General features: G+C 34.3%; 1 protein-coding gene across 1 annotated transcript in view; it reads left to right on the top strand.

The window, feature by feature from the left end:
- Positions 1-22,412, top strand: part of LOC125682792 (uncharacterized) — a 196,451-nt gene that overhangs the window by 81,235 nt on the left and 92,804 nt on the right. The gene's annotated exons all lie outside the window — the stretch shown is intronic.

The following is a 22,412-nucleotide window of genomic DNA, read 5'->3' as shown; positions in this document are numbered from 1 at the left end:
TCTGTGATTTCAAGTTTACCAAAAGTTCTTTAGAATTTTTTAGAATCCACATTTGATTAACACCACTTCTGGCATATGTAGTCGCACAGTAAGTTTGAAGTTTCTCCTTCACAGCTGTTAACATTTTCGTGAGGAGCAAAGATAGGGGCTTGGTAGAGCACTTACTGGATCCAGCAATGTATCTTTGTTTGTAAGGGTTTTTATGTAGTTTAGGAATCCAGTATAGGTACGGTAACTCATATTCATTCGACCCATTGACTGGAATATTAAATGTGTCTAAAACTGAAGCATCTTTTTGAAGAATTTCGACTTTTGAAAGGGCAGTTGGAGTATAAGTATGATTACCAAAAGTGGAATTAATGCCAAGTTCGTTTAAAATACAGTTGTAATAATGAGCCTTACAAACAAAGACAATGTTGTTACTAGCTTTGTCAGCTGGAACCAAAACATATTCCTCATGTAACCTATCTAATTCTTTTATCACGTCTGGTTTACTAAACACAGAAGGATAGATGGTACGTGCTTTTGTTTTCATGTGTCTAATGCGGGATTTTAATATCCCTCTTATGCTTTTAACCCATTCTGACAATGTATCAAGTTCTTCTTTTTCATATCTAGCCCATCGTCTGGCATAATCTTCGACTGGACTCATAATAGCGATGGAGTTTTGTCGCCAATTAAAAGACCGAGGTTCTTTGTACTTAGGACCTTTAAGAATAAGTGATTTGAGGTCCTCATTTTCAACTATATCAACATCACCAGTAATGACCATATGTGAAATATTAACCCCCCCCCCCTTTATTCAAAATATATTTCCGGTTAAATTCTTAAAAGTAGGTCAAAGTCCACAGTCAAGGTCACTACGTCAAAAGTCTTCATGAAATATCGATTGGTGAAATATCAAAACCTCACCCCCTTTGTTAAAAAAGTATAGCCCAGGTTAAAGTTTTTGAATAATGGGTCGCAGTCCAAGGTCACTTGGTCAAATTTTGTATCACAACAAAGTTTCCTTCATGATGTATCTATATTTTAAATAACTCCGTTTACCTGATCAGGATATGGGGCTCACGGCGGGTGTGACCGGTCAACAGGGGGTGCTTACTCCTCCTAGGCACCTGATCCCACCTCTGGTGTGTCCAGGGGTCCGTGTTTGCCCAACTATCTATTTTGTAATGCTTGTAGGAGTTGTGAGATTGATAGTACAGGTTAAAGTGTTTTCCTTAAAGTGTGATACCGACACCGGGGTATGACAACATCTCTCCGGACAGTCGTCCCGCCAAGTTAAAACAAATTTGTAACCTATTTAATTTCCTGTATTTTACTATATACTTGTTTCTATCGTAGCCCTATACCCCCTTGACCCCTGATTTGAACAGACTTGAATTTGAACTGATGGAGATGCTTGCGTACCGATATAACTACTCCTGGTACTGTTTGAGAAGATATCTCCGTAAGATGTTTCCGTAATATACATGCATTCCCATATTAAACTGCCTTCATCCTCTATCGTGGCCTGGTAGATCACAATTTGAACTTTGAATCTGCACTACCTTTGAATGCTTGTATGACTGATTATTGCCCTGTTGTAGATGATAATTTTTTAAAACAAGTTTCCTATATATTCCTATGTAAAACTTTGTTCTCGTATTTTGACCATACCCTTCCCCTGGGTCCAAAATTTGAGCAAACTTCAATCTGAACTATCTGGAAATGATTGTGTTTTAATATGAGTAAAAAGAACCATGTTGATAATAATAGATAGACCCTTTTCATACACTATGTACGCTCGATGGTGTTTTACAATGCAAATATTCCTTACTACAGAATGTTATACACATAATACATAGAAAATAAATTAAACATTAAAATTCAATGATATAAAAGGCGTTACCACATGCAAGGTGAAGATAACGAACAGTGATCAATCTCATAACTCCCACAAGCAATACAAAATAGATAGTTGGGCAAACACGGACCCCTGGACACACCAGAGGTGGGATCAGGTGCCTAGGAGGAGTAAGCATCCCCTATTGACCGGTCACACCCGCCGTGAGCCCCATATCCTGATCAGGTAAACGGAGTTATTCGCAGTCAAAATCAGTGTGCCAAGAACGGCTTAACAATCGGTATGCAACACGTCAGACAGCATTTGACCCAATGCGAGGTTGTATTGACGAACTAGATCGTTATAACGACCATAGAATTTGCGAAATGCTGACTTCAATCGAGACTGTTGAAATCCCTGTACCATCAACATGTAAACAGTCCGTAGCTGTACCTATCCTGATTGTACATATAAAACATGAAAACACAAGATATACAAAATACAAGATACCATAAATATACTAGATAAGAATAAACAGTGCATATTGAAATAATAATAATAATGAAATACACACACACGCACATATGGTGGTATATTTAGGACATGCAAATCTTTTTTTCCTTCGTATGTTGGAAAATTTTATGTTAATCGAACGAGATATTATCTCGTTCACACGACTTAGTAACTTGTTCACACGACATGATATCTCGTTCGAACGACTTATTATCTCGTTCGCACAACATAATATCTCGTCTCACGAGATAATATCTTGTTCACACGAGATAATGTCTCGTTCGAATGACTTGTTATCTCGTTCACACGACATAATCTCTCGTTTGCACGATATAATATCTCGTTCGCATGAGAAAATATCTCGTTTGCACGACATAATATCCCGTATGAATGACTTATTATGTTGTTCGCACGTGAAAAGTTTTAATATTTTTTTTTATTTTACACTTATTATATCATTGACTGACCAGAGTCTATGGTATTCAGAAGTTGACTTCAGTATTTAATATAGATGAGGAAAAAGTTGGAAATTTTAATCATGTGCCTCTAATAGTACTCTTTGTGTAAATGGAATAAACTAGTTATTTCTTCGAAAAACAAAAGGACCGTTGCAAAATAAAGGAAATCATTTAAATATTTATCAAAATACGTTCTTTGATTTGTTTGAGCGAAGGTAGTGGCGTCAAAGTAAGAAACAAATGTCCTGAGAGCGTAAATTTTGCAACTTGAATTATCCTTAAAATTATTCATTCTCTGCAAAATTGATGTGCATGAATTCACTTGCAATTTCGTGGTGAACATCATAATTGACCAATTTATTGGTTATAGTTTATGTTTCTTGTCAGATTATTTCACACAAATCAACATATTTTCTGTATTTCATTACATGTATTTTGAAAGCCAACAAAACAGGAATATACTCCTTGGTACATGTAAGTAATTTAGTATGAGTCTTGCTTGGGTTTTTGCACCCTCAGTCATGGTTAAACTTATTACCTTGTTTGAATAAGAAATTACCCCCCCCCCCCACCGCAATGTAAAAGTCCCAAAGTTAGGTATTGAAGACTTTAAACCAATGATACATGATACCATAAAAAAGGCATTAGTATTTTATTCAAAACACAATCACAGAAAGTTGAATGTTGCTTAGCTGTTGAATGAACTAAAACCCTTAAAACCTCTTTATTATCATTTAAGTTTGAGTTTTCATGATCACATAGTGGAATTTCATATTAAAGAAATATACAATCCTGATTGGTATTTAAAAATGACTACACAAAATAAAAGTTTTAAAACATAAGGAAATTATATCGTTCCCACGAGATAAGAAGTCGTGGGAACGAGAAAATAAGTCGTGCAAACGAGATAATATTTCGTCTGAATGAGATAATACCTTGTGTGAAAGAGATAATAAGTCGTGCTAACGAGATATTATCTCGTGCGAACGAGATATTATGTCGTGCAAACGAGATAATATCTCGTGCGAATGAGATAATATTTTTGCTAATAGACACGATAGATAAACCAAAATTACACATATGTGGTAGTATTTGATTTTTAGTATGCTTTTATTTCAGCCACAAAATTCACCAAAATGAATTAATTTGAATACATGTGTATTACTTTTTCTGTTATACATGGACATAGAACTACATTTATAAACAAGAGGCCCACAGGCCTTGTCTGTCACCTGTCCAGAGTATTAGTTAAAAGTATCACTAGTCCCAGGGGGTATGAAATGTAGAAAGATAAATCATATTCTGAGTATATAAGCTAAATTCTAAGGATCCAGGGAAGCAGGAATCCTGAAATACACAACTTATGTCCCAAATTTGCTTCATACGAATTTTGAATTAGAATGGTAGATATCAAATAATTAAAAATGTACAAACGCACGACAGATGACACACGATAACAGACACAGATCTATGCAATAGGTCATCTAACAACAACTACAAACTAGTTCTAATTGCAACGGGGACCGTTACATATGTTCCCAAAACTTCCCCAAATAAAAAGGGATGTCATTGTAAACCTATAGCAAAAATAATTTTATCTTAGCCTTCAATTACACGTAATGCGTTTAATATGGTCATTTCAGTACCAAGAAATGAAAGAAAATAAGGAACGTGTATGAGTTTGCACTTTTGTTGATATCAGAGTAAAACCAATATGTTCCCAAACTTTGCTTGGGTAACATAACTAGAATTTTAATCAAATTTCAAAAGTAATACACATGAATAAATGTTTTATCTGTTTTCACTTTAACAGCGATACTTGATAAAACAACACCTACATTGATGTATTGGAAGGGTGGGTCTGGAGCAAAGAATGCTAAAGCTAAGAATCCTTACAAGAAGTCTGGACCAAATAGGAGGCTGACTCGTTTTCATGAGTTCCTCGTCACACGTTTACGACTACGCCTGGCTTCACCTACATTTGTTGATGCTGATAGCTTTGGTATTTCATGTACACAATTTTTTACAACATGGATTAATTACATGAATATTGTATTTTCACCACTTTTGAAAAGACTAAATTCCAAATGTTTGAAAAACTTTATGCCAAAATGTTTTAAATTAACTTTTCCCAAAACAGCCTGTATCATTGATTGTACTGAGTTTTTTATTGAAAGGTCATCTACACCAACAGCTCAAATAAGAACATTTAGTTTTTCTAAACAAAAATCGCATTTAATGCTTTCGTTGCTATAACTCCTTCTGTTGGTTTTATGTTTGTTTCAAATCTGTGGCAATACTTCTGACAGGTACATAACTGAACATAGTGGATTTTTAGATACATTAAAGTGTGGTGACGAAGTGATGGGAGATAGGAGTTTTTTATAGGAGACTTATTGATAAAGAGAAGAGTTGCATTGAATACACCACCATTTACCAAAAAGTGTTCATGGGGAAAGTGTAAACATCTTACTGAAAGTGATGTTTTGAAAAAAAAATATGCAAAACTTCGAATTCATGTTGAAAGGGCAATTGGCAGATGGAAGAACTATAAAATACTATCACACACTATTCCTTTAAAAATCAACCCTTTGTGTAATCAAATTCGGAGAGTGTGTGCATTCTTAAGTAATTGTCAACAACCTTTAGTGAAATAAGATGTATACGAATACATGTATAGATGAAACGACTTTGGCAGTAGTTGATTCATGTAACAACTGTACATGTATATATGTCTTATAGTCTTTATGCAATGAAATTCCACTTAGATTTGTTTTGTTTATTTTTTTAACATAAAGTCACTATCAGCCATAAAGCACAAGTGTACAGGAAGTCTATGATGCATATAAGCAATGATTTTTGAATAGTTTGTTTTACACAAAGTTGTAAATCATATCAAACATAGAATAAACGTTCCTATGACCATATCATAGTTCTGTAAAACACCTTCCAGTGGTTACTAGTCCATTATTACTTTGGGTTTAACAGAGCAGTAATCACAAACATCTATTGCATTTTTGCACAATTTCTGAATACATTTCAGGATCAAATGTTATTATGTCAATGACAATATCCCTTCTTGTGAAAAACACAAAATCATGTCATAAAAATTAAGTATTGTATATGTCCATTTGGCCATGAATTTGAATATACCCTGGAGATATTTGTTTCAATCTTACATCATTGTTTTCATAAAGGATCATCTTTACATTCTTTTGAAGGTTCAACATTTTGATATTTAAAACTGCATTTGACCTACTCCACAGTATTTTCATGTAACTTTACCATCTGGTGAAGCTCCCAGAAAAGGATAATGGTCACATTCATACATCCTGCATGTACCTGCTATTAAATTTATGTGTAAGTTCGTGCGTAAATCAATATACTGTTGCCTAGCTGCAGGTTCATATTTCTTCCCAAATACAATTGAAGGTATCATACACCCATCACCAGAGTTGCCACGTATGTCTTTTCAAAATGTAAATTTTGGGATTTTCAGTAAATTTGAAATGCATGACAGACGGAAAAAGTGATGCAGTAATTCTTCCACATCGATTCTCAAACCAAGCAGTGTTATCATATTGACCTTGTGTATTTCATTCTATTTCTACTGGAACATCTGATGTGTAATATTTCTTAAATGATCCAAGACAGACCTATTTGATGACATAGCCAGTATAACATTTTAAAGTGTAGGAACGTTCTATTTCATCTTCAGATGAGCTGTCATCACTTGGGGGATCTAAGACTTGTACTAATAAGGAATTAATAGATTTGAACAACTTGTATACATCTTTTTCAACATATCTGCTATTGATCTCACCAAAGGGAGAGTGATTTTTAATAGTGGGTGTTATTTTTTTCTCTGTGGTGGTGTCCCTCTACAGATCAGTGCAGTCTATTTCCATTGGCTCTGATGTTTTCTTGGGGTTGTCTCAGGTACACACAGTGTCGGTGCATGTTTCTGAATAACGATCTTTGTGTCCGTTGTCGAAACTTACCAAAGAAAACAACAAGGCTATGCAATGTTTACATGTTCCATTTCCACTGAGAAATAAAATGCATTTGATTCCTGTTATCATATGCTTGTACCATTGTAATGCAAAATTTTGTTGACTAACTGATTTTTTTATCAGTTGTAATTAATCTTGATAAAATACTTGAAATGTATTTTCATAGAATACAAGTATATGATTTTGAATAAATATACACTTATTATAAATCATGACAAGTACTTTATTATCATTTATTAGTAACTGAATTGGATGATCAAAATTTATGAAATGGAGATGAATGAAAAACCATACCCAATCCATGCCAGATGAATGTTGGTTGCACGGTTATGAATTTTGAAAATAGTTACCGGCAAGTTACTAGTACGGGGTTACGTAACCGATGATGTATGAATGTGAAGTCAACGAATAAAGGATAAAAAATACTTGTTTATAATATTAAAAAAGCCTTTTAGGTACTTTTCTCATTTGCAACACAAAATAAGGATCAAACAAAATCTGAAAATGTTGGTTATGTAAAGGAAAAACAAAAACACATTTTATACAATGATCATTAGTTCATCATAATTTATTCACATTTGACAGTTGAAAGAAATAATTGATTGATGAATATCTTAGTGATATATATCTTACACAACACGAGAACAACCTCCATTGATAATCTGCACATTGGTATTCAAAAGTACCCAAGTGGCATATAGGGCTTTTGTCTGTCTGGTTTCTGGTATACAGTTAGCCTTCACATAATAATTTGGTTTACAGGTGTCTGGTACCTCAGCTATGGCTGCATCCCTAATGTGGTTATCTAAGTGTAGCTTGTAACCAGTATCCTTCTTGTATGAAGTTAACCTAGAGGCTTCCCATCCACATTCATTTACAAGATACACCATAACATCACATGATTCAATTGGTGGTAGATGGTCAAGTTTTTAGACCGTTCAGCTATATCTTGTATTGGCAATATATCCTTTCCATTAACCATAACATATGCTGTCCTCATTCTACTTTGCAACTCATCTTGAAATTCAATAAACAAACATTTTGTTTTCTTAAGCCGTATAATCATAAGAGAACGCATTGAAGATACGGTAGAATACATTACAGGGAAATGTTTCACTCATCAATGTGGCGGTTTTCAGTGATACACCAAATTTGATGGCTTTTGTTTTCTTTACAAAGATCAGGTCCATCTTAAAAGGCAAATACTACGGGATATCAAAAACCTACATACAGAATGTATCCATCATGCTATTATCTAAATATATATTTCACTCACATTCCATCGTAGTTCTATCTATAATGTGCGAATAAACCGACACATATGAGACAATAAAGGGTAGAAACTTCAATGAGAACGTAAATTCTTTGAATGTATAACCTGATTCATCATTCAGGATCTCTAAATTCAATTCTTCTGCTAGTCCTAATAAGTGATCTTTTTTATGTGACTCCTCGATCCTGTAAAGGCAGCTTTAATTCTAGTACTTTCAAACTTTCGAAATTCATGTTGAAAACCGGATATTGATGTGCCTGCGTCGAGTACAACGTAAATGTTGGAATCATGCCGGAATACGGTAACTCGAAAATGAAATATTCGATTTCCCCGTGTCAAAATATGAAATATATCTGTGGTATCACATATAGTATTGTTCGAGGTGGGGAAATGTCGACAGTTACGTGTTTTTGGAAACTTACAGCCTAGCATTCAATGAGTTCTACATCTGTCACAGTGTGAAAACTTCGCTTCTATCGCTAAACTTTCAGCAAAGACGCAGATGTCTGTTTTCATGTTGTCTCACAATGTACTGGAACATCAAACAACATAACGGCAGCCAGTGTACTTTGTTGATTTCTGGAACATCAAACAGCATAACGACAGCCAGTATACTTTGTTGATTTCTGGAACACCAAACAGCATAACGACAGCCAGTGTACTTTGTTGATTTCTGGAACATCAAACAGCATAACGACAGCCAGTGTACTTTGTTGATTTCTGGAACATCAAACAACATAACGACAGCCAGTGTACTTTGTTGATTTGCGTTATAGTGCTGTGTGTTATTTGTTTTACGCAACTGCGAATTATGTATTACATGATAAATATACCATTAATTGTTCTGAGTCATCGCGACTCAACATTTTTTTATTTAATAAATAACTGTGCGCTGGTACAGTTACGCTCTGATGCACGACTGGCTGTGAATCTCATAACGGGGCGTTCTTTAATTTTTGTCATTATTCCTACATCAGATCTGAATTCACGAAGACGTCATGTATTTTATGTACGTGATATCAGCCCAACAGTGTGTTGAGAATACATGACTATGTCAGCCCAACAGTGTGTTGATAATACATGACTATGTCAGCCCATCAGTGTGTTGATAATACATGACTATGTCAGCCCAACAGTGTGTTGATAATACATGACTATGTCAGCCCAACAGTGTGTTGATAATACATGACTATGTCAGCCCAACAGTGTGTTGATAATACATGGCTATGTCAGCCCAACAGTGTGTTGATAATACATGGCTATGTCAGCCCAACAGTGTGTTGAGAATACATGGCTATGTCAGCCCAACAGTGTGTTAAGAATACATAACTATGTCAGCCCAACAGTGTGTTGATAATACATGACTATGTCAGCCCAACAGTGTGTTGATAATACATGGCTATGTCAGCCCAACAGTGTGTTGAGAATACATGGCTATGTCAGCCCAACAGTGTGTTGATAATACATGGCTATGTCAGCCCAACAGTGTGTTGATAATACATGGCTATGTCAGCCCAACAGTGTGTTGATAATACATGGCTATGTCAGCCCAACAGTGTGTTAAGAATACATGGCTATGTCAGCCCAACAGTGTGTTAAGAATACATGGCTATGTCAGCCCAACAGTGTGTTGATAATACATGGCTATGTCAGCCCAACAGTGTGTTAAAAATACATGGCTATGTCAGCTTGTTATAGGAATTTGTGCCCAAAACGTATTATGTCACCTTAATGACGAACTCTTTATTTAAATAAGCTACTGCATGTTTTGTTCAGTTGTGTTTGACGTGCTTTGTTTAATAACAATAAATCATGAGGTATGTAGTTTCCTTAATAGCCTGTCAGCGATTTGGTTTTATGTTATTGTTAGACCAACGACATGATATCTTAAACGAGAATGTGTGAGGTTGAGAATGTGTTTTGTATGTAGCTGCGTTAGAAGGAATGTTTTTGGTGGATAGCAGTGCTATAGTGTGAATGTGTTTTATGTGTAGCTGTGTTATAGTGTGGATGTGTTTTGTGTGTAACTGTGTTGTAGTGTGACTGTGTTTTGTGTGTAGCTGTGTTGTAGTGTGGATGTGTTTTGTGTGTAGCTGTGTTATAGTGTGGATGTGTTTTGTGTGTAACTGTGTTATAGTGTGGATGTGTTTTGTGTGTAGCTGTGTTGTAGCGTGAATGTGTTTTGTGTGTAGCTGTGTCAGCATGTGTTCGTGTTTACCATAGACTGGTGTTCGTTACACCTCGTGTGTAGCTGTGTCAGCATGTGTTTATCATAGACTGGTGTTCGTTACACCTCGTGTGTAGCTGTGTCAGCATGTGTTTATCATAGACTGGTGTTCGTTACACCTCGTGTGTAGCTGTGTCAGCATGTGTGTGTGTTTATCATAGACTGGTGTTCGTTACACCTCGTGTGTAGCTGTGTCAGCATGTGTTGTGTTTATCATAGACTGGTGTTCGTTACACCTCGTGTGTAGCTGTGTCAGCATGTGTTTGTGTTTAGCATAGACTGGTGTTCGTTAAACCAACGACTTGTGGTCTGTAGCTGCACTTACACGAGTTCATGTTGGTTATCACTTCATGTTATTGTACGACCGACGACGCTCTGTGTACATTCTGTGTTTACGTATATGCCTCAGCGTTGGTTATAATTTCATGTTTGTTAGATCAACAACATGTTATGTGTACTTGGAGTTGCAGTTCATGATGGCTATGATTCAATGCTATTTCAGTTTCGTTTGCATTTGCGTCAACGTGACTTAAAGTTGGTTATCAAATCACGTTATTGCTAGTCTGATGACGTTTATAATGTATGCTGTTACGAGGACCTGACTGTGTGTTGATGATAAATATTATAATGTTATTGTTAGACCCACGACATGTTGTTAGTTTGTAGAAACTTTAGCTTGACTTCGTCGGGTTATCAGTTGTTCTCTAACGTAAATAACGAGAAACATGAAATGTGAAATATTGTTCACGTACTTCCACACTCATGTGAAGTCATAGGATTTTGCAAAGTCAATGACTTAATGACAGGAACATACATTTTGTTGGAATCTGTTTCAATAGTTATTGCAAAATATCTGGTTAGCCATAAAATATTTCAAAAGTCTTTGTTATATTTGAATAGTTAATGATATGTTTCAAACTATTGAACCCAAAGACAATAACTCTGTTTTGATTAAATTATTTATCAAGTGCATTATGTGATATATTTCCTTTGTTTTTGACAAACATTTTACCAAGGTGATACGGAATCACTATCTCTGTTTTTTCATGAAATTACATAAAATTTTAATTCCGAGTGATTTTGAATAGCTCAGCTGTAATGTGGCAGACTTCAGTTTTTCATGGGGTATACATAATCTGGAAGCTATAAATTTGAAATTATTAAGGAAAGGTATGGATTTTCCCCCATAAATAACTATAACAGATGTACCTCTACTAATATAAACAGAAAAAATGATATGTAAACCATGCTATAAGGAAAATGCGTCCACATTTGTTTCTTTTTTAACATTCTGGAGAATAATGCTAATTCATTAATTTTGCACATATTATTCTAAAACTTGATGAGCATATTGAAAATGACATGTGTTTTAGTTATTAACATGTTTCCCGATAAATAAATGCAATTTAAAAAAATATTTTGTTGTTTTTATATTAAAATAGCAACAAATAACTGTGTCCAATGAATTTCATAAAAACCTACATCGGGGTACATGGCTTTAGTGGTGTATGTAATGAAAATTGATATGGAAATCCTTAACTGTTTTCCCTTTTATCGTTACTCTGAATGTTAATTTATTGATTCAAAAAAAAAAAAAGCTACCTAAACCCCAAAAATCCAGGACTATGGACCCACCTTAAGTCATAGAATAACGCTATGTTGATTTAAAGTACGTGAATGGATGACGCAACGATGTTGTGTTATCTTGTGTAAATAATGAAAAAATAAAAGTGTGAGACGTTGTTAGTTATAAGAGTAACGCAATGCTTACTGATCTCTAGTGTGTGATGCTTTCTCTGCGTGAGTGTGTGATATAGTAACGCGACTGTGTTGTGTTTGCTTACGTAAATAAAGTGTCCTAAACATATCTTAAGATGTTACTTCGTGCTAAGATAGATTCGTAAATATGTCCACTGAAGTGTGAGGTATTGTTAAGTCGTAGAATAACGCGATCTTTACTTGACTGAGTGTATGTGCTAGTAACTTCACCATGTTGAGTTCCCTGATGTAAATCTTGAAAACCCGAGCTTTGAGGTGTTCTGTCGTATAATAAGGCAGTGTTTATGTTGTAATAGAAAGTTTTATGTAATAGAGCCAAGGACTGTTGTAATAGAAAGCTTTGTTTTACGTGATGAAACTAAGGACTGTTGTAATATAAAGTTTTATGTGATGAAACTAAGGACTGTTGTAATATAAACTTTTATGTGATGAAACTAAGGACTGTTGTAATATAAACTTTTGTTTTATGTGATGAAACTAAGGACTATTGTAATATAAAGTTTTGTTTTATGTGATGAAACTAAGGACTGTTGTAATATAAAGTTTCATGTGATGAAACTAAGGACTGTTGTAATATAAAGTTTAATGCGATGAAACTAATGACTGTTGTAATAGAAAGTTTTGTAGAACATACCACTATCAACTACATATTTATAGAATTCTATGGTTACGTTTAAAAACAGGGTTGGTAGTGGAAGTATGTTTACCAAAAATAACAATTTTGGACTTACAATACAGGTCACGAGTATTCCCCGACGCATGGTGGAAAAGACACGGTGTAAAATGGTCTATATTACATCGTGGGCACGGTGTATGTGTATTTCAAATACACAAGAAGTCCGCCTTATCAATAGTAGTGACAGAATGTCCAACGACTACACATGCACACCTACAATACAGGTCACGAGTATTCCCAGTCGCACGGTGGAAAAGACACGGTGTAAAATGGTCCATATTACGCCGTGGACACGGTGTGGCACGGTGTATGTGTATTTCAAAGAATGTAGGACAGAAAGTCACAGGACAAAAAGTCATAGACAAAAAGTCACGGACAAAATTACCATGGACAAAAAGTCACAATAACAAATTTTGTGAAAGTAGGACAAACTGCCACAAAAAGTCACAGTTTTATAAGAACACAAGATAAAAAGTCACAATTAAAATTTTTATGAAAGTAGAACAAAATATCACAGGAGAAAAAGTCACAGTTGATAGGAAAATAAAAATATTGATTTTTCATATAAATTTGAAAACATATATGTTCTTTTTGTAAAGTTTAAGAAAATATTTATGCAAAATTTATATTTTCTATGAGATTTTGATAATGATTATAAAATTGTTATTGCTTTTATCATATTTATTGTAAAATATTATTTTGATTTTTAAAGAGAGGAAGTTTTTCTTGAGATAAAATAAAAATAAGCTTTATGATCATTTGGTTTAGTACACTACATAGTTATGCTTGTCAAAACAAAATCTGATGGTAGAATTATTGTTGGCTTCCTTTCACTCCAGATTATTTTCAAAATAAGAAGTTAGTGAACTGTCATATAATAATTGCTATATAAACAAGTTTATGATTTTTCCTTTCTTATTATCTAATAGTGAACTGAAAGTGCTAAATGTGGCAAAATAAAACACTAATAAGAATTATGACATGTATTCCCTTCTATCCCCCATTCACTGTAGGAAATGCTGGTGTCTGAACAGAAGCTTTAGTGAGCATTTGGGTACCACCTGTTATTGTTAACTTAAAGGTATAGATGGGGTCTCATTTGCTAAGTAATTTCTGTGACTTTTCCTGCCGATTTTGTGACGTGTCCAGCGACGTTTTGTCCTGTGACTTTTTATCCTATGTGATCCAAAGTGATCATTGTGACTTTTTGTCCTGTGACTTTTTGTCCTACGGATTTTGTGACTTTTTGTCCTGTAAATGTTTGTCCTGTGACTTTTTGTCCTGTGACTTTCTGTCCGTATAACATTTCAAATACACAATAAGTTCGCCTTATCTAAGGAGTTAGTCCCTAATATCCCCCGTGTCACACCGTGTCTGTATAGGATCTTAGGGAAATGATATTGAAACCTCGATTTTATGTTAGACGATGGAAATGAACCTATTAGCGGGATTTTAAAATCCTAACTTTTTGATTAAGTAATAGCGGTAAGTTAATATTGTTCATAGACTTTCCCCGTGTGTAATTGTTTTTGAAACTGTCAGTAAATGATGCAGTCAGCTTCAAAGCTTCATCACATTTTTCATCTTGATTACCAGAATGATTTTTTTTATATTTCTCAAAAAATCATATTATGAATGAATTTTGACTATACATGTAACGTGTTTAACTTTGTATACAGATAAAGAAGTCAATCATCGGAAACGTGCTTAGTTCTACACAGAAGAGTTGTAAAATCTGTATATTACATGTATAGATAATACAGTGATAATACAGAAGTAAAATCTGATTTACAAGTTTAGATGAATATCAATCAGTAAAATATTATGGGGAATTAAATTGAATTGGACTACTTAAAACTTGATTGTAATACACGAGGTCCGCGTGCTTCAATGATTGAAATTCGGTCACGGCCTCACGGGAAGCTGAGTTCATGCCTATACAATATGCATGGAGATGGAGATAAGTTGCAAAATTACTGTACATGCACATTCATTGTTACTCGTTGCTAACTCATCAGTTTTATAGATTAACAATTGACAACACAACTAACTATGCGTCATTAAGGGTATATAGGATACCCCTGTAGGATTTTGTAACACTATTTGTAAGAGTTTGAGGCATTCAATAATTGCCGATGTGATCTCTCTCTCTCTCTCTCTCTCTCTTCTCTCTCTCTCTCTCTCTCTCTCTCTCTCTCTCTCTCTCTCTCTCTCTCTCTCTCTCTCTCTCTCGCGATGTTTTAGATTCAGTAGTGCCTTCATTACATCATGCATCTAAATAAAAAAAAAAATGATTCAATATAAAAATTAAATTAGTGTTGATGATCGATAGCAAATATAAAACAAATGTAATGCAAATCACCAAGGTAAGTTTTGTTATAAAAAAGAATCATGTTTTGGTGTTTTTTTTGTCATTGACCGATGTTTTCATCCTTCCATATTGATTGCAGAAACGGGGGGTCCCTCCCACTATTGTTGACGACAATATTAAAAATGTATTTGGTCCCCCACCAATTTTGATCACGTACAATGCATGCAATATTTATGCTGAAAGCCACGAATCTAATTCATGTAGCGACCAATCCACTTCACAAATCATCAGGGGATGAGGCTGCTTGAGTTAATTCTCCCCCGCCCCACCCACCACATGTACGAGATTTAGGGTTTTGAAGTTCTGACAAAGGCACAATGTTATGTTGCTATTGTTTTCTTTTTGAATGTTGGACAAGTCAACATGCAGCTCGTCCCCTTTCATATTAATGTAAGTAATGTTAGTACGAGGCTCTGAAATTTGGCAGCTTCGTCATTCAGCGAACAAAAAATGTTTACCAGGACTGTTTAATTTAGTTAATAATTTGTTATACACAAGTAAGTGAATGGGATCCGGCAGCAGGCATAGTCTATTTTAGCCCTCTCTCAACATGAAGGTCACAATTAATTAAATACATATAGATACATAATTTAAACAAAACACACAAGTCTGTATGGATGATTCATTGATCTATGTATAAGTTGTATATTACATGTATAGATAATACAGTGATCTATGTATAAGTTGTATATTACATGTATAAATGATACACTGATCTATGTATAAGTTGTATATTACATGTATAGATGATACAGTGATCTATGTATCAGTTGTATATTACATGTATAGATAATACAGTGATCTATGTATAAGTTGTATATTATATGTATAGATAATACAGTGATCTATGTATAAGTTGTACATTACATGTATGGATGATTCATTGATATATGTATAAGTTGTATATTGCATGTATAGATAATACAGTGATCTATGTATAAGTTGTATATTACATGTATGGATGATTCATTGATCTATGTATAAGTTGTATATTACATGTATAGATAATACAGTGATCTATGTATAAGTTGTATATTACATGTATAGATAATACAGTGATCTATGTATAAGTTGTATATTACATGTATAGATGATACAGTGATCTATGTATAAGTTGTATATTACATGTATAGATGATTCATTGATCTATGTATAAGTTGTATATTACATGTACAGATGATACAGTGATCTATGTATAAGTTGTATATTACATGTATAGATGATACAGTGATCTATGTATAAGTTGTATATTACATGTATAGATAAAACAGTGATCTATGTATAAGTTGTATATTACATGTATAGATGATACAGTGATCTATGTATAAGTTGTATATTACATGTATAGATGATACAGTGATCTATGTATAAGTTGTATATTACATGCATAGCTGATACAGTGATCTATGCATAAGTTGTATATTACATGTATAGATAATACAGTGATCTATGTATAAGTTGTATATTACATGTATAGATGATACAGTGATCTATGTATAAGTTGCATATTACGTGTATAGATAATACAGTGATCTATGTATAAGTTGTATATTACATGTATAGATGATACAGTGATCTATATATAAGTTGTATATTACATGTATAGATGATACAGTGATCTATGTATAAGTTGTATATTACATGTATAGATGATACAGTGATCTATGTATAAGTTGTATATTACATGTATAGATTATACAGTGATATATGTATAAGTTGTATATTACATGTATGGATAATACAGTGATCTATGTATAAGTTGTATATTACATGTATAGATGATACAGTGATCTATGTATAAGTTGTATATTACATGTATAGATGATACAGTGATCTATGTATACGTTGTATATGCAGATTCGAAGGTTTTTTTTCGCCAGGATAGAACTAGTGGGGGTCGCGTGTATTTGCTGTTTGACTTCTAACATATTGGCTCAGCGTTTATCTGTCGTTTGATTTCTAACATATTGGGTCAGCGTTTATCTGTTGTTTGACTTCTAACATATTGTGTCAGCGTGTATTTGTTGTTTGACTTCTAACATATTGGGTCACCGTGTATTTGTTATTTGACTTCTAACATATTGGGTCAGCTTTGTAGCAGATTTGGTCGGGTCGCTTGAATTTGTTGTTTGACTTCTAACATATTGAGTCAGCGTGTATTTGTTATTTGACTTCTAACATATTGGGTCAGCGTGTATTTGTTATTTGACTTCTAACATATTGGGTCAGCGTGGTAGCAGATCTCGATCAAATCTATCGTGAACCGACTCGATGTCATGCTTTCAGCAATAAGTCAAACAATTCTGTTAATTTCAGTTACACGGATTAGCTAAGTATTGTGACAAAGACCCTCGGAATTTGCATGGAATATACAAGTTATACACATATCCTAAATATACCACCATAAATTACGCTGTGCTTTCATTCTAAAAAAAAACCCAGAAACCTCATAGCGTTCCTGGTTCTATAGAGTATTTGTGTCTTCTGCATCCATTGCTCCCCTGTGACAATTCTTGGATCCACCCATATATTGTGATTATTATCTACATATTTGTGTTTTAATAATCAATGTATTTAATATATATATTCAATCTTGAAGGATCGACACTAGGATCTCGTGGAACATTGCTTTATTTCTCGACTTGATTGGAAAAGACCGCTATCAACCCATGGAAAAACCCAAATGACACGAAATAAAAGCAAGACACCCGCTGCAAAACATGATATTTTCCAAAATTATTCTATACAGACAAAGTCTATAGCAAAAACCGAAATGAAATTTCTGATAAATTTAAAACTGTATAGATCTGCAATGTTATGAAATCTAAATGTGGCGTTTAAATGGAATTGTAATAGGCACACTCACGCTTCAGTGAGTTCAGTCGATTACACGACACAGTTACACACCTGGTTGCGGATCAATGACCTACTAAAACTACCCAAGCAGCCGCCATTATCGTGAACTGGGGAATGCGGAAGAGTCATTGAAAAGTTTGTACAAGACATTGTTTACGTGTAACTGATCTACTGGATATCTCACAGGACGCTGAGTTGTCCTTTATTTAAAACAAAACATTCAATTAGTGGTACACGTGACTAAGGTGGAGCCATTCAACGATCTGCCTGCAAATGACTGTTCTTCAAAATGCCCCCTGACCCGCAAAAGTAAGTTACCTGGTAAATATAATCATGGAGCGCTGTATGTTTTATTTTTTATATTCAAATACACTATAACTTATGTAACGTGTTTTTATTTATATAAAACAGCGTGAATACTACCGTAATGATTTAGTACGTTTTGACACCGTGACCAACAACATGCATGACGTCACCGTGTATACAGATACATAAGTACAGCTTCATGTACCCCCGGCATGTACATAATTAGAATTTATTTAATGTAGATCAAATCAATGCATTTTAATCCAAATGTATAGATGACAGAAATCAAATGCTGAATGGTAAAACTGGATGAATATGGTTGTTCTACAACTATTAAATTTATATCAGGGGCGGATCCAGGATCCAGGAATTGCTGTTAGGGGGTGCAATTTTTTGAGACAGGGGGTCTGGGGATCAACGAGGCGAATTCCCTGAAAGCCCCTAGAGTTTAAAGATTTTATAGGACAGGAAATATGTCTCCTATGCACTCATGTTTACTATTCTCTATCATTTTTTGATAAGATGAAATTGATAAAATTGTTCAAATTTTAAGAATTTTTGGAAAATGTGTAAAAAAAAAAAAAAAAAAGTTCCCCTAATAAAAGTAATTCAATAGATAAACACATTTTGTCTTTTTATTTTTCCGAGAGTCACAGACACTTGTTTCTGTAAATAACTTACGACCTCTGAGGTCATATTTACAGAAACAAGTGTCTGTGCTGAGAGTGAGTGAAATTATTTTTTCTTCTATCGTTTACTATTTTTCTAAACAAGAAATTACGATTTACTTTAAATTTGAAAAAAAAAACGTCAGTGGGCGGCTGTGTTAAACTTCGCTTTCTTACACCTTTAATTTGCTTTATTGTGTCTTTTAAATCCGTGTGACATGTATTACGCCTTTTTTCGCGTTACCACGCCTTTCTTTTCGTTATAATACCTTTATTTTGCGTTGCTACGTCTAAGATTCGCGTTATTACACCTTTCTATCGCATTATTACACCTTTTAAAATATTTCCTTTTGTTTCAAATGACCCAAGTAGGTTTTAGTAAATACCGCTTCAAAGAGCAAGGTACGGCTTATGCACAGTCGGAAGAAAATCATCTTCACAAAGTTTTGTGATTACGCACCCTCCCTATTTGTGTGGCGGGTACCTTGACATTCTGGGAATGGAGGAAAAGTAAAACTGATATGCGAGTTCTTATTAATGAATAAACACATTTTTTTTTCTGCGGAAATGGAGTTTTATTGACTTTATTATTATAATTGGCCGACCCATTATATAAGTTTGGAGAAGTCGCCTGCGTTTTTGCGGGACTGGTGTCTGTTACCATGAACATTAAATGTTCTAATAAAGAATTATACGGTGGTATATTTAGGACATGCAATTTTTTTTACTTCTTATTTTGGGAAATATTATGTCGTTTGCACGAGATATTATCTCGTTCGCACGACATAATATCTCGTTTGCATGGCATAATATCTCGTTTACACGAGATAATTATCTCGTTCGCATGACTTATTTTCTCGTTCGCACGACTTATTATATCGTGCGAACGACATAATTTCCTTATTTTTAAAAAACTTTTTGTTGTGTGTAGTCATTTTTAAATACCAATCAGGACATTATATGTCTTTAATATGAAGCGCCTCTGTGTGATCATGAAAACTCAAATGATAATATAAAGGGTTTTGACTACAAACTTTCAACTTTCTATAATTGTGTTTTGAATTAAATATTTACATATGTTTTGCAGTAGGTGCAATATGCTTTCTGGATGACTGATACCCTTTTTTATGTTATCATGTATCATTGCTTTAAAGTCTTCAATACCCAATGCCTCTAACAAGATCTAGAAAGTTCTAACTCAGGGAATTTTACATTGTAAGGGGATAATTTCATACTCAAACAAGGTTAAGTTTAACCATGAGTGAGGTGTGCAAAAACCCAAGCGAGACTCATATTAAATTAGTTACCAAGTTGTATATTCCTGTTGTGTTGGCTTCCAAAATACATGTAATGAAATACAGAAAATGTGTTGTTTTGTGTGAAATAATCTGACAAGAACTTATGTGTCTGGGATGTATCTCACTTGTAACTCAACAAATGATAGTCAAATTTTGGTTATGTAAAATAGAAACATTTTCAAGTTAGTTAAGCATTGTAAACACTAAAAATGAAAAAAATACAATTTTAAAAAAATCAGCTCAAATCGTTGACACGCCCCTTTAATGACACCCCCCCCCCCCCCCCACTTAATTCGTTCATCGCCGGATTGGATTAACATGTCTCTAAATTTCACCAGCCCTCACGGTGTAATTCTCTCGTGCTTTTAAAGAAAGGAATTCTTTGGAACACCTTTTCTGAAAATATCTAGTTGTTACACTTCCCCCAACATTCCCGGCCCATAAATTTGGTGCCTACACAACTACAGGAAATTAAGTTTTACTTGGGGCTATATACTGTTAATACAGGATATATTTCCAAAAGAACCATCGAGTTAGTCATGTTCTAAGGTGTAGCGTAGGGCTACAATTAAGAATCACAGTTTTAAATGCGAATATAAAGGGAAAATCTGTAAAAGTATTATCCTCGAAAACAATAGTGCAATGGCTAGTCATATTGATTTTCAAGCATCCCATGGTAGTGAACATGTTGGTCAGTTCAACCCCCCCCCCCCTCATCAGAAGTAGAAATATCTTTTAAAATAGTCATTCCAAAACAAAATTCAGTTAAGTTTGTTCAAGTTAGGGGCCCTCAAAGGAAATCAAAGCTTTACATTGGAATATGCAGAAAATTTATTTAAACAGTATTTTCAGGAATAGCAGATTCAAACTAAATCATATCCTAATGCAAATGTTACCAAGTTGTGTGAACTCAATGTGTCATGTCTTTTTTCCCAAAGTGTGTGTGTGTGTGTGTGGGTGGGGGGGGGCATTGTTTTTTTTTTCTCTCTGGATGTCTGTCTCTCCACATTTCTAACTTTGTTCATAACTTCTGAATGGTGAATGATAAGGCCCTCTTATTCCATATGTGCATTCTTTGTGGTAAAACCCTTTTATAGCAAATTTATTTTTGACCCTGACTGAAAATATTGGTGTCCCTTTAAGAAAACCTAACATGTTTAATATTTCCTGACCCTTTCAAGATAGAACTTGCATGTTTTCTATATACATATAGATATCCTTTAGCAAGACCTTAAAGAAAGGCTTACTGTTAAGAAAACCTAACGTACTCAATGTTTCCCAATACCAGTTAAGATAGAGCTTTCTTATGTTTTCCATACTTGTAGATATCCTATGGAAAGACGTTTCATTTCAAAGAATGATATTTGACTTTGTTACCTTGACTTTCTCCACAATAACAAGGTCATATTATTTTCGTATTGGTATCGATGTATCCCTATGTTTTGTGAATTCAATTTTGGTTTTGTCATGACCCTTTAGGGCTAAGGTTGGGTCTACTATATGATAAAAATAGCTTAGAAAAAAAAAACCAATAACCGCTTAACAACAACAGGGTCAGGGTGACTCAGGTGAGCGATGTGTGTCATGGTGCCTCTTGTTTATGCAGAAAAGGGGTCAATTAAAATTATTCAGTAAATTATGTAGATCTATTTAAATGTATTAATTACATGATGGGAATATTTATATCCAAAATGATGTAACTCTTGGAATATGCATTACGTAAAAATGAATGTAAATTCAATGATTGCTACTTTCCAGTTCCTCTAGCTTTATACTGTTTGTTTGATTTCAGATTGTATTCCTAAAGACCCCGACTCTCCACATCATGGACACACTAGGACCCAGCACTCAGCTAAAAGTACGACAATGTTCTCAATGTCAAGGGGACACCGAATTCTGCTGTAAAACATGTAAACGTGATCTGTGTTTACAGTGTAAAAAGAAACATGTTACAGAAAATAACACCAAATATCACAATGTAGTGTTCTATATAACTCGTCATACCGAGAGGAGTTTTACCACGCAGTGTAAACTACGACAGTGTTCTCAATGTCAGGGGGACACTGAGTTCTACTGTAACACATGTAAACGTGATCTGTGTTTACAGTGTAAAGAGAAGCATGTCATTGATCTAGATACCATATATCAT

This window comes from Ostrea edulis, chromosome 10, assembly GCF_947568905.1.
Source record: "Ostrea edulis chromosome 10, xbOstEdul1.1, whole genome shotgun sequence".
Classification (NCBI taxonomy): Eukaryota; Metazoa; Mollusca; class Bivalvia; order Ostreida; family Ostreidae; genus Ostrea; species Ostrea edulis.
This window is presented reverse-complemented; position numbering and strand designations above follow the sequence as displayed.